This window comes from Petaurus breviceps, unplaced genomic scaffold, assembly GCF_028583685.1.
Source record: "Petaurus breviceps papuanus isolate PSGF00001 unplaced genomic scaffold, PetGlider_PUasm1.0 90769, whole genome shotgun sequence".
In the NCBI taxonomy this organism is placed as follows: Eukaryota; Metazoa; Chordata; class Mammalia; order Diprotodontia; family Petauridae; genus Petaurus; species Petaurus breviceps.
In genome coordinates, this window is record NW_027187341.1 from 10,924,673 (window position 1) to 10,941,443 (window position 16,771).

The 16,771-nt window shown below is 38.6% G+C and overlaps 1 long non-coding RNA gene across 2 annotated transcripts in view; it reads right to left on the reverse strand.

The window, feature by feature from the left end:
- The window catches only part of LOC138146636 (uncharacterized), a 57,473-nt gene that overhangs the window by 23,875 nt on the left and 16,827 nt on the right, over positions 1-16,771 (reverse strand). Inside the window, exon 3 of one of the 2 annotated variants that reach the window (XR_011164555.1) lies at positions 1,959-2,030. The exons of the other annotated variant lie outside the window; for it this stretch is intronic. This is a non-coding gene — a long non-coding RNA (uncharacterized lncRNA). The remainder of the gene's footprint in view (positions 1-1,958; positions 2,031-16,771) is intronic. 2 annotated transcript variants of the gene reach the window in all.

Genomic DNA, 16,771 nt, shown 5'->3' on the forward strand with positions numbered 1-16,771 from the left:
TCTCTCTCTCTCTCTCTCTCTCTCTCTCTCTCTCTCTCTCTCTCTCTGTCGCTCTCTCTCAATGTGGAAAAAGAGCTACTTTTCTCCTCTCCTTTCTAGGCCCTTTGGTCCCAAGAATAGGGTTCATGGTTTGATTCTCTTAAATTTGTCCTTTTCAGTAAAGACAGGATTCCAGGTTAGATGGTGCTGCCAGCCCAGTAAGAAAGCCCTGAGATGCCAGAGGGCTGGGATGCAACCCTGGGCGGAGCTTTACACTTGTAACTTGGTGGAACAATGCTATATAGGAATTGAGTTTTCAAACTATGAGTCTAATTCTCCTACCCTCCACAAAGAATAAGGTGTTGTAAGAAGGTTTATGTCCCCCTCCAGGTGTTGGGGGTAAGTGTTTATATGTCAGACATCTGAAGACACCAAGGTCATCCACTGTAGCCAAGGACGTCACCAGTTGTCCTGACTTTTGTCTTGCCACTGGACTTCAATGACTCAGAAGAAAAGAATGAGGCTGACAACTTTGTGCAATTCTACCTCGCTGAAATCCAATTCATGCACGAGTGAAGACATCCCAGTGATGTCATCGGTCCTCTTCGAAAATGAAGGACAAACAACGACAAATATTCCTTTGTAAAATCTAATCTGTTCAGTAATTAATGAAAATGAGGTACTGGGAATCCCCTAAAATTGAAGAAACATAATTGATGCGGGCTTGAGCTAACGGCAGAGATTAAGGATACCCTAACCCCCTTAAGGACACCAGTGAATCCCAGAAAGGGGTGAAATGTGGTATACCTGGCCTAAAAGAAGTCACCAGTACACTTAGATCTTGTTCTGGGACAAGTCATTTTGCAGAGAGCCCCAGGTAATAAAATGCTAACTGGAAAAAACACAAATATGTAACACCAGGATGCTAAAGTTAAAAGTAGAGTATAATACTGAATATATAATATGCAGGAAGGAAACAAAGGTTGAAAATACTAATGAATGACTGTGGAAAGCTGGACTCTTTGAAGGTCAGATCCCAGCTCTTTGGTACTAAATATGGAAGAGAGGAAGGAAGCAGGAGGCCAGGAGGCCAGGAGGGGCCTGGCAGTATCAGCACCAGGAGGCCTAAAGCAGTAGAAGCATGAACCTGCAGCAGGGATGAACAGGAATTATAAATCACCTGACTTGCAATGACTAACTTCCCTAGATGATTTTAGAAAATTCCAAAACAATCATGAGCTTTTCTTTCATCCTGCACATTACATATTCAGCATTAGACCTCAATTTTATCTCCAGCATCCTAGTGTTACACGTTTATATTTTGCGAGTTATCAGTTCTATTAACCCAGGCCCTCTGCAAAATGACTTGTCATTAATAACATGAACTGGCTTTTTCAGTTTAGACAGAAAGGAAGATAGGGAATTGAAGGGAGGGTTTTATCTAATGCATTTTCAAAGAGATTTGTTTAGTGAGAGCACTTGTTAGAAACAGCTCAGCAGAGAGCATCGAGACTCTGACAAAATATGTATTTGAAATATAGCTAAAAAGCCTTTTAGGGATTGAATGCTCCCAGAATGCACTGCTACACAATTTGTGGTAAAAATTTTAGCAGCTAAGAAATTAAAATGTGACAAACATATTCATGAAAGGCATCCAAACTCTTTACCCCCATGGGAAAGAGACAGGTTTTTGTCATTGCTATTATTGTTTTAAGAAGAGAAGGGGGGGGAAACAGTCTTGTGTGACGGTAGAACAAATAGAAAGGCTATCAGAAGACAACGTCATTAATCAAATACTCTTCAAGCCTGGGGACAAATGTTTACAACAGGAGACTGAGGAACTGAAAGGGAGGTTAACAGAGATCTGCTTTAAGAAACACCAGCAGTCTATCAGGGAGGCTGAAAGCATGCAGTGGTACTGAGAGCAGAAAAAAGATGCTAGTGATTTAATTTGGAAAAGAAGATATTAGCAATTTTACCTGTGGTGTCTTGAAGGACAGAACCTTCCAGGGGGCACACACCCCACCATAAACCCCTTCAGCATTTGGTCACTGTGAGAGAGCATCAAGAAAATTAATAGCTAAAGCAATGAAATGTCATTTATCTAAGGGCACACAGCCAATTTTCTATGATTTAGGCTAATAGAGCCAGGACATGCATTATCTAATGGTAATAGCTCACACTATTTATATATATAATATCTACAATATATTATACATATTACATTATAATATCATCAATAATAAAATATAATCGTGTAGCATAACTACTTTAAATATATAATGTAATTATATGGATATATTTTAAATGTAATCCTGATGGACTGTTTCTTAAAGCAAATCTCTGTTAACCTCCCTTTCAGCTCTTCAGGAAGACAACATAGTCCAGTCCATACCCAAAAAGGAATCCCTCCAAAGGATACCCAACAAATGACCATTCAGCTTTTACCAAAAGACCTCCAATGAAGGAGAATCCACAACTAAGGTTTTTCCTCGCATCAAACTTAAATGTGCTTCTTTTCTTTCCATCCTTCCTACTTCTGCCCTATAGGACCAAGCAACACAAATCTAATCCTTCTTCCAACTAAAGACATAGTTGAAAACAAATATCATGTTCCCATGATGGCAATACATTAGACAGTTTCCAAGACAGGCAAATTACTGCTGCTCATTCCCAGGCCTCAAAAATCTAGGTTTTTGCCAACTGCCACAAAGAAAAGGAAAATCAAAGAAGTAATAAGACCACTGTCTGGGGGGGATAGGGCTATTATAAGAGAAGAGAGAGGGATGGCAAAACAGCAAGACTATTCACCCTTGCTTTGTTTCTGTTACCTATATGTAGGAGAATGATTACGAGCCTGGGAAATACAGAATCAAAATGCTACAGTCTCCCCAGTACTTGTCTTATTACCCCAGGTCCTTGTTAACTCTTAGCTCAGCCTCCACTATCTGGAACCTTTTTCTTTCAGACCAGTTGTTAATAAATCACTAGACCACAAATAATAGTGAAACAAAACAGTATAATTAGGGGAAAATATGGTAGTATCCTGCCTTAGCTGGCACAGGTAGGATAAACTGAAGCAAAAACAACCTCCTCAAGGTCAACCTTATCCCAGGAGGGGAGAGAAAGCAGAGAGCACAACTGCCTTCTCACAAACTCCTCTCTGCCTTAACTCTCCCATTAGCCACAAATCACAAGCCTGTCATCCCCCCAAAGGAACACATCAGGAGAGAAAATCAGGAAGTGCGTTGCCTTCATTAACCTTCATTCTCCTACCACAGTGGGAGGGGGAAACATTTCAGTCAAGGTGGAAACACAGGTGCTGGGGTGGGTTGTGAAAGTTTCTATGATTTTCTCATACCTCTCTCTCTCTCTCTCTCTCTCTCTCTCTCTCTCTCTCTCACACACACACACACACACACACACACACTTCCTATGGCCATCTATTAATTTTAAGATTAAACCTGAACTTGCAGGTTTGGCATTCAACGTCCTTCACAACCTGGCCCCAACTTTTCTGTCTTCTACTTTCTAGCCAAATGAGTCTTCTTGCTATTCAGTTTTAGAACTGGAAAGAATTTTACAAGCTTTCTAATCCATCTCCCTTATTTTACAAATAAGGAAACTGAGGCCATAGGGCTCAAGTGACTTGCCCAAGGTCATATACATACTAAAGCACAACTAAAATATCAAACTATAAATAGGAAATTAAGGTATGACACTATCCACAGAGTAGGACAACACAATGAAAGACAATAGATTTATTTTGAAAACTTTCTGTCAAATTGAAATCAGAGATAATTCAATTTTTGTTTGTGGTTTCTCATTATGTATAGTGATTTGCATAAGGGTCAAGTCTCCCCTCTTCGACTTCAGAATCCTTTCCCCACTGCATTGATCTGTTTCCTTTAGAAGCCCTAATGCTTCCTAACAACCTTGAAGGTAGAGGGGCATTCCTTGAGTCCTTTCACTTACTTCAGGAGGGAGATCAGTCTACACTTTTAATGCAAATAATAGTTATATCTTAAGAATTTGACAACCCTATTCAACTTACACAGAAATGACTCCAGTCAAGTTCACTATCTTAACTGTTAACTGTGTATCAGTCAACTTTAGGTTTTGCTAACTTACACAAGGAAGAGGAAAATCAAAGAAGTAATAAGACCACTGTCTGGGGTTAAGTTCACTGACTATCTTTACTGTTGACTGTGTATCAATCAACTTTTAAAAAATAAATTAACTTTGTTGGTTGAATATATTGATCAAATAAGCTAATTAATTGCTAATTATTATTTACACATCTTCTTTATCCCCCCAATGATATAAAAGGAGGGGAGGGGTTTGAGATAATGAAATATATTTAATCACATTGTTCTCACTAAAAAAGATTATTAATAAAAATTTAGCAGAAACCTGTAACTGAGAAATATCCTTTAAACAAATTTCTCTGATAAAGGTCTCATTTCCAAGATATTAAAGACATTGATTCAAATCTATAAAATTAAGAGCCATTCCCCAGTAGATAAATGGTCAAAGTCATTTTTCAAATAAAAAAATCTAAACTATCAACAATCTCATGGAAAAAATGCTGTAAGTCACTAAGAATTTGAGAAATGCAAATTAAAGCAACTTGAAGGTTCTACATCATTTCTATTAGATTGGCAAAGATGACAAAAGAAGAAAATGACAAATATTGGGTAAACCAGTATCCTAGTTGGCAGAGCCATTCTAAAACTCAGTTTGGAATTATACGCAGAGTATTACCAAACTGCATATATTCCTTGATGTAGCTATGTCACTACTAGGCCTGCACCCCCTGAAGAATTCAAAGGAAAAGGAAAAGGATCTACATAAACAAAAACTATTTATAGAAGTTTTTTTTTTTCATGGAGATCAAAAATTCAAAATTAAAGGGCTATTCTTCTACTGGGGAAATGACTAAACAAATTGTGGTATATTAATTTAATGGAACATTATCATGCCATAAAAATGATGAAATGGACAAAACAGAACAAAGAAGAACTAGGAGAATAATTTATATAACAATAGTGACCTATTAGACAAAAAACAACTTTATCTATCATATACATTTTAATTTCTATTTTTTATATGTTTTATAATAATATAAACTAAACATATACAGTTTGTGAGTGCATGCTCGAACTTTTTTACTGACAAGTGTATACAATCAAAGTAGTTTGGAGACCACTGATCTAATCCATTCCTCTAATTTTATAGAAGAAGACAATGAGGCTCAAAGAGGTTGATGACTTGCCTAAAGTCACAGAGCTAGTTAACAGCTGAACCAGGAATAGAATTCTGGTCCCCTGACACCTAAGATGGAGGTAGGTGGCTCACTGTATAGAGCTCTGGACCTGGGGTCAAAAACACATGAGTTCAAGTTCAGTTTTAGACACTAGCTATATGACCCTTGGCAAGTAATTTAACTTGTTTGCCTCAGTTTCCTCAACTATAAAATGCAGATAATAACAGCACTTAGTTTCCAGGGTTGTTCAGGATCAAAAGAGATAATATTCATAAAGTACTTAGTGCACTGCCTGGCACAAAGTAAACTCTTAATTCTTGTTTCATTTTTCTTCCTTCTTAGTAGATACCAAGGATATGAAGAGCTTTAAATGCCAAAGTGGAATCTTTCCAAGATATATAGGACATCGATCCGAATCTAGAAACTAAGGGGTGCCTATTAACTGAGGGGATAGATAAATAAATTAAGGTACATGAATATAATGTAATATTACAATGCATTAGAAGTAAAAAAAGAAACCATTTTAGAGAAAACCAGGAAGACTTGTATGAACTGATACAGGATGGAGTTAGTAGCACCAGGAAAATGATTCTTACAGTAACAACAGCACTATGAAGAGAAAAAATTTTTTCTTAAACATCCTGATCAATGCAATAATCAACCACTATTTCAGATGACTCATAATAAAATATGTTATCTAACCTCCTGACAGAGAGGTGATGGCCTCAGGATGCAAAATAAGTCATAGTTTTTGCATGTGGGATTTTGTTTGCTTGACTTTTCCTATTTGTTACAAGGAGAATTCTCTCCTTCAGTGGAAAGAGTGAGGTAAGAGAAAGAAACAAATAGATTTTTCTTGGTTAAAAAAATAATAAAAACATATTTAAAATCTTCAAATTTAAAAAATATACCAAATGGAGGACTTTTCAATCTATCCTGAAAATAGTAGGGAGCCACTGGAGTTTACTGAGCAGGGGGATGATAGGGTCAGACCTATGTTTTAGAAAAATCTCCTTGGCTCCTCTGTGGAGACTGGATGAGAGAAGGGAGAGACTAGAGTCAGAGAGACCAAATAGAAGTCTGCTGTAGTAGCAGGCAAGAAGTAATAAGGGCATGAACCAGGGTAGTGGTTATGTGAATGGAGAGGGGAGGGACACACACACACACACACACACACATACCTTGAGGGACACCCATGGTTAGTGGGTGGGACATGAGTGTAGACCCTGACACTGAGAAGGAATGACCAAATTGATAAAAGGAGAACCAGGAGGGAGCATGTAGCACCAACATATTCACAGCACTGACAGTGACTATTAAAATGTAGGCATAGTTCTGAATCACAAAATTTAACAGACTCTCTATATAAAAGAAAGAAGCAAAATATTTATTCAGCCACCAGAAAGCTGGATTCTAACACCAGAACACTGAATTCATCACAGCAACAAAGAAATATAGACACAATAACAATGAAGAGAACAACACCATCCCCAATCCTTCCCACAAACAAACACTCACAAGCCTAGTTCTCTCCTTGCCTTTGCCCTCTCCCCCTGCTGTTCTAACTGCTCTGACTCCCAGCTTCCTCCCAGCTCTGCTCCACCCTTCAAGAAACTCCTCCCACCACAGGCTCCCTGTGATTACATTCATCCTATTAAAGGGCAGGGAAGATCTTCAAATTCCCATTACCATTACAGAGCAATATCATGGAAACTTAGAGGAGAGAAGGGGATGGTCAGCATTGTCGATTGCTACAGAGAGGTCAAGAAAAATGAGGACCTAAGACTTTGCCTCCAAAGAGGATTTCTTCCCAATATGACCAGTCTCTTTATGGCTATATCTCAGATTAAGAAAGAATTTCATGGATACTTTCAGCATTACTGTCAGTAACAGCTGATATTTAAGTAGTCCTCAATGGGGTACAATACATATATTGTTTCATTTGATCCTCACAACCTCTTGAGGTAGGTAGTACAAGTACTATTAACCCATTTTATAAATAAGGAACCAGAGACTCAGAGAGGGTAAGCAATTGCCAAGGACACACAAATAGTAAGCGATAGATAGAGCTGTAATTTGAATACAGATTTGTTATTTTTTACTCCAAATCCAATCCTCTTTCCGCTGTACTGCAGCTGCCTCTCTCTACCACACTGGAAGGTGCTCGAATCTCAGTGGAAATCAGCCAAAATAATTTAAATTTTACTTTTGCTTCTTGACTCACCCACAAAATGTAGATCTTATTTGTCATGACTGAGAATGCTCACAACAGTCTGTTTTTATTCTTCAGGAAAGGAAAACATCTTGATCTCCCCAAGCAAAGACTAATTTGGGTATTCTACAAGCCGGTGCACAAACTGATTAATGTGACCTGAGGCCACCAATTCTTCTTACACAACTCAACAGTCAAAGTCTGTACTTTCTGTGATCTGGTTATTGTCTTCCGAGGTCTTTTTAGAAAGAAAGAACTCAGTGTTTGGGTACAGTTAGTCAGTGCTTGGTGGCAAGCTGGGTTTGGTTTTCTTTGTTTTGTTTTGGGTTTCTTTGCCCCTTCAGTTCCATCATAACCAAGTGTTTCCTTCAAAAACTAGATGAGAGAAAAGAGTAGCTTTGGGAGTCCCTGAGAGGGTAGTGTGGATTTCTCAGAATTGCCTGGAGAGCTGGGGCTTCAACCAAATGAAACATCACTTTGTCCAGGTTCAATTTGGTGAAATCATTGACATTCTGGTTTCATTCCAGGTCAGACTTTTTTTAAAAACAATATGATTCTGTTCCAGCTGGAATTTGGGCATTAGGCATTTGTCATGACTGACTTCCCAGGCAGCCTACAAAATCTCCATAAGTGGAAGGATAGTATGCATTTATTAAATACCTAGTACATGCCAGTCATTGTGCTAAGAGCTTTGCAAATATTATCTCATTTGATTTTCTTAAAACAATAAGCAAACCAGGAACTAATTACTAATCTAGACTACCATCAATAATAACTCTAATGCCATATTTACTATCATGGTCAGAATACTGGCCACAGGCATTCAAACATGAGCCACATCCTTAATTATCTACCTTACAGGCTTGCTCTTAACCTCAATTAACATGATGTATATAAAGTATTTTTGCAAACTTAAAAATTTGCCATTGTTATCCCTAAAGCATGTTTTGTATTCTCTATCAGAACATAAACTCCTTGCATGCAAAAACTGTCTTGCTTGTTTATAACTATATGCCAAGACCTTAGCACTTACGGTAAGCACTTAATAATTGCTTTATCTGTCTATCTAAAATGATATCTCTTTGAAAGAAAAAAATAGGTCCTGTGATTTTATTGGTATGAAAACTTAGAGACCTACTATAACTTAGTAGATAAGTCTCAAAGAGCTTCCAGAGGCTAAGAAAGGTTGTTACTCACTGATCACTCAGCTAAGAAAGTGTCAGAGGTGGGATCTGAACCCCCAACTTCTCAATTCTAAGTCAAGTCAGGTAGGCACTATCATACCACTTATCTCCAAATACAAAATATAATTTTCAAATTATATTTTTCTTGACCTCCCTGGATGTTACCTTCTCAGCACTGGGTACAAGAGGCTCCCTGCCATGATGGTAGGCATACCCATAAAGAAGGGAAGTGATTTAGAGCAGTGGTACCAGTCATCATACTGCCCAGTAGCAAGCAGAAAATGAGTTGCAAAAAAATTAATACAACAGGCAGGTATCAGTCAGTCAAGAACTTAATCAGTGAAAGGAAAGCTAGAACTGGGAGAAAAACTAAAAGAAACTGCAGAAGTAGGTTTTGTTTTATTTTTTCAAGATAGTGGAAACATGTGTCTGTGGAGAGGAAGAAACCAGAAATGCTAAAGACAGGTAATCCAAGAGAGGGTAAGAAGGCAAGGTTTTAGAAGTGGTAGAGGTGGGGAGAGGGGAAGGAGCATGGATAAAATGACTCATCTTGAAGAATAAAAGAATTTAATAGGATTCACTATAATATAGTAAGTAGAAAAACACTCAAATCAGAGCCATAAGGGTTCAAATCTGAGCCCTTCCATTTACTAAGTTACGTGACCTTGGTCAAGTCTCTGTATCTCTGTTTTCCACATCACTAAAATTAGAATAATAATGCCTTCCTCCTAAGTAGACTTGCTACAAAGAATATGCTTCACAAACCTTGAAACCCTGAATAAATGCAAGCTATTATTCCCTCTTCCTCTGAGACCTAGGAAAAGATGAAGGCATGGGTCTAGAAACACATGCACTAAAGCAGAAAGTATGATATTAGAGGTAAGACCTCTTGATACATGGCCTTGATGTTCTCAGGAAAGTAGGAAGTGGAATCAAATGCCAAGAAATGGACCAATGACTGAGGGCTTGAGATGTGTAAAGAAGGTGGTTTAGACTAAATATTATTTGGAGAATATCAAGGCATGAACAAGAGAAAAATATTGTTTGATGATAATGGTCAAGAGAGTCAAGAAGGATAAGGAGCCATGAAGTCATAGGTTGGGCATAGATGCAGATATGATCTGATAAAATCTGATAGCATAGATGAAACAGAGAAGAAAAACATGTTCCAAGTATTCCTAGAATCTTGACCCTAAAAAACAGCCTGACTGGTAAATAACCCAAGGAAGGTTGGTATTCAAGGAGTAGGTTGGGTTGGCATTAAAGGAGAAAAAAACAGAAGAGTCTTGGTCAGATGGACCATTCCTATGTACTTGTTCCTTGATGGTGCTGTTTAAAAGAAAAAAATATATATGAAATACATTACCTGACTTTTTCACCCCTCTCACCCTGGTCTTGAATTAGAACTTGAGTTACATTAGACATTCTTAGGTTGAATGTAATGATCAACAAAGGGTGAGAAGTTCAACAAGGGTCTGTGGTTCAAATCTTAATGAGTCATTTACTTTGTCTATGTGTTTTTTAACTTCAGTCCTTTGCCTTCTTAGGACCTCTGTCCACTCAGCTGTAAAATTGACTTGAATGAAACTGAACCTCTCCCCCGAAAATGGTAAGTTCTGCCTCTGAGCAGAGCCCCAGTGCCAACTTCTATGGGAAAATTTATTGCCCCCAAAGAAATCAACAATGATTTCCCATTGATTCCCTTCTGCAGTGTCATTATAATCTCAAGCTTTTGACAGCAAAACTATTTAAGTTCAAGGCTCTGGAGGCTCCCGTGGCAATGTCTGAGTCTTATTAAAATGATGTCAGTGAATGTTATGTTACACATCTACACATCATAACCCCAAAGCAAGGGAGCTATCACTCTAACTAATCTCCATGGTAGCAGAACACTGGTGTGTGTTTATTATGTGGAATCCTCCATGGACCTTGGGCTATTCCAGCTTGGGAATTACAGTTTATTCTGCTTGAAAGGCATCAAACTACCCATAGGGGTGTGTCCTCTGTTTTTACTCCAATAAGATAGCCAAGGAATTAGAGATAGAAGACCCAGATTCAACAAGTCCTACTACTGCCAGTTACTAACATCGTAGCAACCCTAACTTCCCCCTCTGCAAATACAAGGGGATTTTGGCTTTACCTACCTAAGAGAGCCAGTGTGAGGATAAAATAAGAAAATTGTGCAAAAGTGCTTTTGTTAAATATAAAGTATTATCCAAAGTTGGGTTGTTATTATTACTAATATTACCTAGTTGTCTATCAGAAGCATCTGCTGCTTTTCTTCCCCTCTATTCTGATTCAATCTTCCCAGTGCCTCTAGGGCTCAGAGTTTAACACCTAAGATTAAACTGTAAACTAGCCATAGGGTATCTATTTACTCATTAGAAAAAAGTGGTCTTGAACTCTAGCAAATTGGCAAAGGGTAGGGGGAAGGAAGGGAGAGGAAGATTGAAGCAGGAGATGTTCTCACAACTTTAAGTTGGATAACTACTAGGTTACTAGGTAATTAACTAGAGTCTGTCCTCTGGGTCATGGGATTCATGGAAACAGACATTCTCCATGGCTGTATAAGTCAGAAGCCAGACTGTTACTCTGCTAGACTCTTTACATCCAGTAGACTCATTGGACTTCGACTCTCCCTCCTCTTCCAGGAGGCAAGGAATATCAATTCATGGGAAATCACTACTGTGTCACTTGGAGTTTGAGTGGAACTAGGAAGGTCAGTTATCTGTAGAGGGTCAAAGCACCATTCATGATTTTCCTCCTCATCTCTACTGACTGCTGAGAACAACCCCAGTCTCTGGCATTAAGCCACTAGCTACCTCCTTCCTTTCTCTCTCCACTCTTTCTTCACCCTCCCTTCACATAAAACACACTCAAGCTACATATTTGGGAAGAGTGGTGTCATGCACACATATTCTAGTAATATTATCCCACAGTCTGTCCACTTGTTTCCTCAGTTCTTAGTCTCTACCCTCTCTACTCCATCTTTCTCCCAGATGCCATGATCATGTCCCCAAGGCACAGGTCTGACTGTATCACTTCCCCATTCAAAAAGCTTCAGTGACTTCCTATCAAATTTAGGGTGAAGTGCAAACTCCTTAACCTGGTATTTCAAATCCTTCACAATCTGGCTTCAAACTGCCTTTCAAGTCTCATTTCATTTTCAATCATTTCTTTGATTTTCTAGCCAAACTGAACTGATACCTGTCCCCCCTATCATCCTGATTCCTCCCATCTCCATGAATTCACAGGTATTACTGTCCATGCCTAGAATGTTCTCAGCTCCTCCCCATCTCCATCTCTACCTGCTGGAAACTTTCTCTTTCTTATAAAGATACCCCTAAATGCAAGTAAGCTCTCTTTCTTCAAAAGCACTCCTAAATCTAGGCTTGGATGTTTTTTCCTTCACTCTTATAACACTCTACTTCATACCATCCATACTTGTGCAAACATCTCGTTCACCTAACTAGAAGATATGATCCCCGACAGTAAGGTCTTAGTACATTCTTTCTCTTTGAGTTCCTACATCTAGCAGAAAGCAGGGGATTAATAAATACCTGTTATTGAATTGAATGAGAGTGACATGTTCTAATTGATGTTGGAGAAATATAAAAATAGACCTTATATTCTGCCTTGATTATTTGCCAAAAAGAAAACTCCTTCTTGGTACTTATTAAGCACTTTGGACTTAGACCTATAAATGCAGAAAGAGTGGGGTGCTCCTAGACATTCTAAGTGTTTTCATCCATCAATCACTTAATCAACAAGTATTATCAAATACCTGCAATAGGTTCCCCTTTGTGCTAGGGAGAGAGATAGAAACATTAATAATCATAGTCATAATAGCAGACATTTATATAACATTTTAAGATTTACAAAATACTTTACACACCTGACCTCCTTTGAGCCTCATAACAACCCTGTGGGATAGGTGCTATTTTTAGCCCCATCTTACAGATGAAGAAACTCAGGGACAGAAGATAGTTAAGAAGTGAGTTACCTGCCCAGGGTAACACAGCTGGTACATTTTTGAGATAGAATTCAAATCCAGTCTTCTCTGACTCCAGGCACTCTACTATTCTTCAACTATAAAAGTACAAGAGACAGCTTTATATGTTTCAGAATGTTACATTATAGTTTGGAAGACTAACATACACACAGAGAAACACAACTAAGTGCTAACTTGTATGTCAGATACTCTAAGTAATGTATAGGAGTTCAGAAGAGAGGAAGATCAATCTTGGAACATTGCATAGAGGAGGTGGGTCATGCTAGCTAGGCCTTGAAGGATGGGATAGATTTGAATAAGCAATGTAATATAGGTTAAAGAACACTTAAATTGAAGGCAGAGAATTTAGATTTCAGTCTTGGACCTTGGACCTACTCGGAGGGGTGAATTATTTTATCTTCCCAGAACCTGGTTTCTTCATCTATAAATAAAAATACCTTATAAGGTACCTCCCAAATCTAGCCCTATGAGTCCATAAAGTCACTTCATTTTCCTAGGCCTCATTTTCCTCACCTGATCTGATCTCTCCTCATATGATCTCTCAGGTCAATTAAAGAAGCTATTTTGGATTAAGGAGTCTCTAGAAAGGTAGGGGAGTAAACCTGAAGAAGATAAGGAAAAGGTAGTTGGCAAGACAAGGCAAATTAAGAAAGAAAAGGTAAGTGGAACAATTAGAAGACAGAGTAAAATGATACAGTAGATTGGTATATGAAGCAAATTGGTGAAGCAGAAAGGACAAATCTAAAGGGGAAGTAGATGTCAATTGTAAAGTTACTGGGTTTAAGGAAAGGAAGTTGAGTGGAGCTGTCCAATTATTAAGATGTAACTGTTATCTATGTTCCAAGTGCAAGCTGATCTCCCTCCTGAAGGGCGTGAAGGGACTCAAGGAATGCCTCTCCACATCCAAGGTTTTTAGGAAGGATTAGGCTTCCTAAAGGAAACAAGAGTGAGGCTTCAGTGCAGAGGGATGGAGGGAGGAGAAGAAGGAAGTTAAGATGGAGGACGGGAGACTTAGCCCTTGTCAGTATGTTAAAGAGTGGAAGAGTGTTCTGTCAAGGTAAAAGAAGGCTTTTCTTGAAGAGAAAGCTGAATGTTCTGAGGAAAGGAAAGCTACTTGTCCTCCAAAGAATGAAACAATAGAGTCACTGAAGATGTCAGAAGAAAGATCATCCAGAAAGACTCAGAGAAAGAGATAGATAGATAGATAGATAGATGATAAATAGATAGATAAAAGAGCTAGAAAGACTCAGAACAATAGAAGAAAAGTAACAGCAGATGACAATTCTCTGCTCAGCAGTAATGAGGAAACTACTTGTCAACCTAATGAGAACAACAGAACCTCCCAAGACTTCATAATGAATGACAACTACCCATTTGTGGTGATTCACGTGTGCACAAATGACCACTACCAGAAGGAATTCCCAAAATACAGCCAAGGATTATTCAATGTTGGCACACACACACACACACACACACACACACACACACACACACACAAAACCACTAAGAACCACAGGATCATAGCTTATGTTTTTCTCACTGTCTTTTATTGAAATCAAGAGGTATAGAGGAGAAAAAATTATTCTCAAATAATCTGCCTAAAAAGGTGGTGTCTGAGAGTATGGTGTAGATTTCTAGAACAGCTCAAAATAAAAGGATGACAGATACCTGACCAAAGATAAATGGAGCCTAACAAAGGCTAATAAGGATGTATTTAGGGGTGGCTAGATGATGCAGTGAATAGAGCACCAACCCTGGAGTGAGGAGGACCTGAATTCAAATCCAGCCTCAGACATTTAACACTTACTAGCTGTGTGACCTTGGGCAAGTCATTTAACCCCAATTGCCTTATCTTCCCCCTCCAAAAAAATGCTCTCATAGGTATCACTGAAACTTGAAAGGATGAAACCCATTACTAGGCCTGGGCTCTGGATGAGAATAACTCGTTCCAAAAACACAGATGATAAGTGATGTAAAGCCCTTTTTTATATTAAGAAAGTATCCTCATATAAAGAAATCCAGGAATCAGACAGAGAGTAGCTGGGTAAAGGTCAAAGAGAAGAAAGTAATTTTTGTTATTGGAAGGGCAGCTAGAAGGTGCAGTGAATAGAGCACTGGCCCTGGAGTTCAGAGGACCTGAGTTCAAATTTGACCTCAGACACTTGACATTTAACTAGCTGTGTGACCTTGGGCAAGTCACTTAACCCCTATTGCCTTATCTTCCCCCTCCAAAAAAAAAATTTGTTATTGGAGTACATATACAGATTACATGGACAGAATTAGATGACTTTGGGAAATGTAACAAGCCTGACACAGAGACATGATATGTTAAAGATTAGGGACTTCAATTATCCAACTATTTGCTGAAAATCTTTCTATGCAAAAACCAAAGCAGTTGATAACTACATGTCTTAGTAATGATTGCATCCTTCAAAAGTTGGGGGAACCAACAAGAAAAATTATTTTCTGGATATGATTCTCAACTAAGAACAAGAAACTGGAACCCATAGGGTAGTAGGAAGATGAAAAGGAAGAAATCTGAACGTAATCTGACATGCATCCCAAATTTTGGGAAAACAGATTTCAAAGGGTTCAGAAGAAAGACAAGCAGAATTTCATGGACTAAAATCCTGCAGGGGAAGTTAGTTCAAGACCAGTGCTCAAGCATTAAAATCTGAAGACACAAAGGGAAACCATTCCAATATGGAGGAAAAAATTAGATTTCTCTGAATGGATCATTGTGGATGCACAAAGAATTCACCAACCAACTTAGATTTTGTAAAAAGAAACACTCAGCAGGTGAAAACAAGGCTGTAAAAGAGAGACTGTCTGACAATATAATGATCTGACTAGCTTCTTGCTTATATTTTCAGGAAGTCTTTCTATATGCCAACCTTAAACAACCAAAGGAAGCCGTCTTATTTCAGTTTTCCCAAAGAGCCTGGAAACTGGAATCCATGCTTTAAGTGACTTAGTCTTCTCTCCTTGAAGCTCAGTGATCTTAATATACTTAGTCTTTCTTCATACATCTTGGCTTCCAACCTTGCAGTGATTTTTGTAGCTTGACTTTTTATCCCCTGTGTGTTATCCACACATAGAAATGTGAATCAGACACCATAATTAAATAAGGACCTTTCCAAACATTGTGCAAAAATCCTATTCCTTCTTTGATCCTCCTCCCCTCCCCAATATAGCAAAAGGAAAAAAATCTTCCTTGTTCTTAACTTGTCTCTCCAAGCTCTGCTCATTCTGACCTCAATCATAATAATTAGCATTTACATAGTGCTTTAAGGTTTGCAAAGTACTTTGCAAATATTATCGCATTTGATCCTCACAACAAACCTGGGAGGTAGATGCTATTACTATCCTCATTTTTATATGAGGGAAACTGAGGCAGACAGAGGTTGAGTGACTTACCCAGAGTCATCCAGTTATGGAGTGCCTTGGGCAGGATTTGGACTCAGGCCTTCCTGACCCCAAGTCCAACACTATCCACTGCTCAACCTAGCTGCCTTTAGTAGTCTTAAGTCAGTAGCTCATTGAATTTATGTCAAATTAGTATCATTGTTGATCCTGGTCTGACTTTAGCACTCTAGTAACTTAATTCCACTCTATTTTCTTGTGATCAGTTCTTTTCTTAGTAACCTCGTCCCCCAAAGGATTGAATGTTCTTTTCCTAAATTCTAATCTCCTCACCAGCTATGACCAGACCTCCTCAAAGCTGTCCACATCCTATGTGGACTTCTGTTGATTGCCTGACCTGCCTTAGCTTGGAGAGACACGTTCAATCTTGGATTTGACTAATGGTTTATATATCCTTCTGCTTTATCTTTTCCCCTGTAGGAGCCATTTTCAGATTTACATACTTATTGTGCCTGTCTCTAGAATCACCCACCCTAGTTTTGTTCTCATGTTTTGACCCTGAACCTTTGACCACTGGCTCTCCATCTCAACTCTCCTCAGTCTAGCTTTTACCCAGCAAATCCTTGAGGGAGTGACAGAGTGAGTTATGGAGGTCTCTCCTATGAATAAGTATTAGAATATTCACTAGATACCTGAGTCTCTTCCAGCTACCAGTCCAAAGGAAGATTTGGCACGAAACATGCCAACACAGAGAC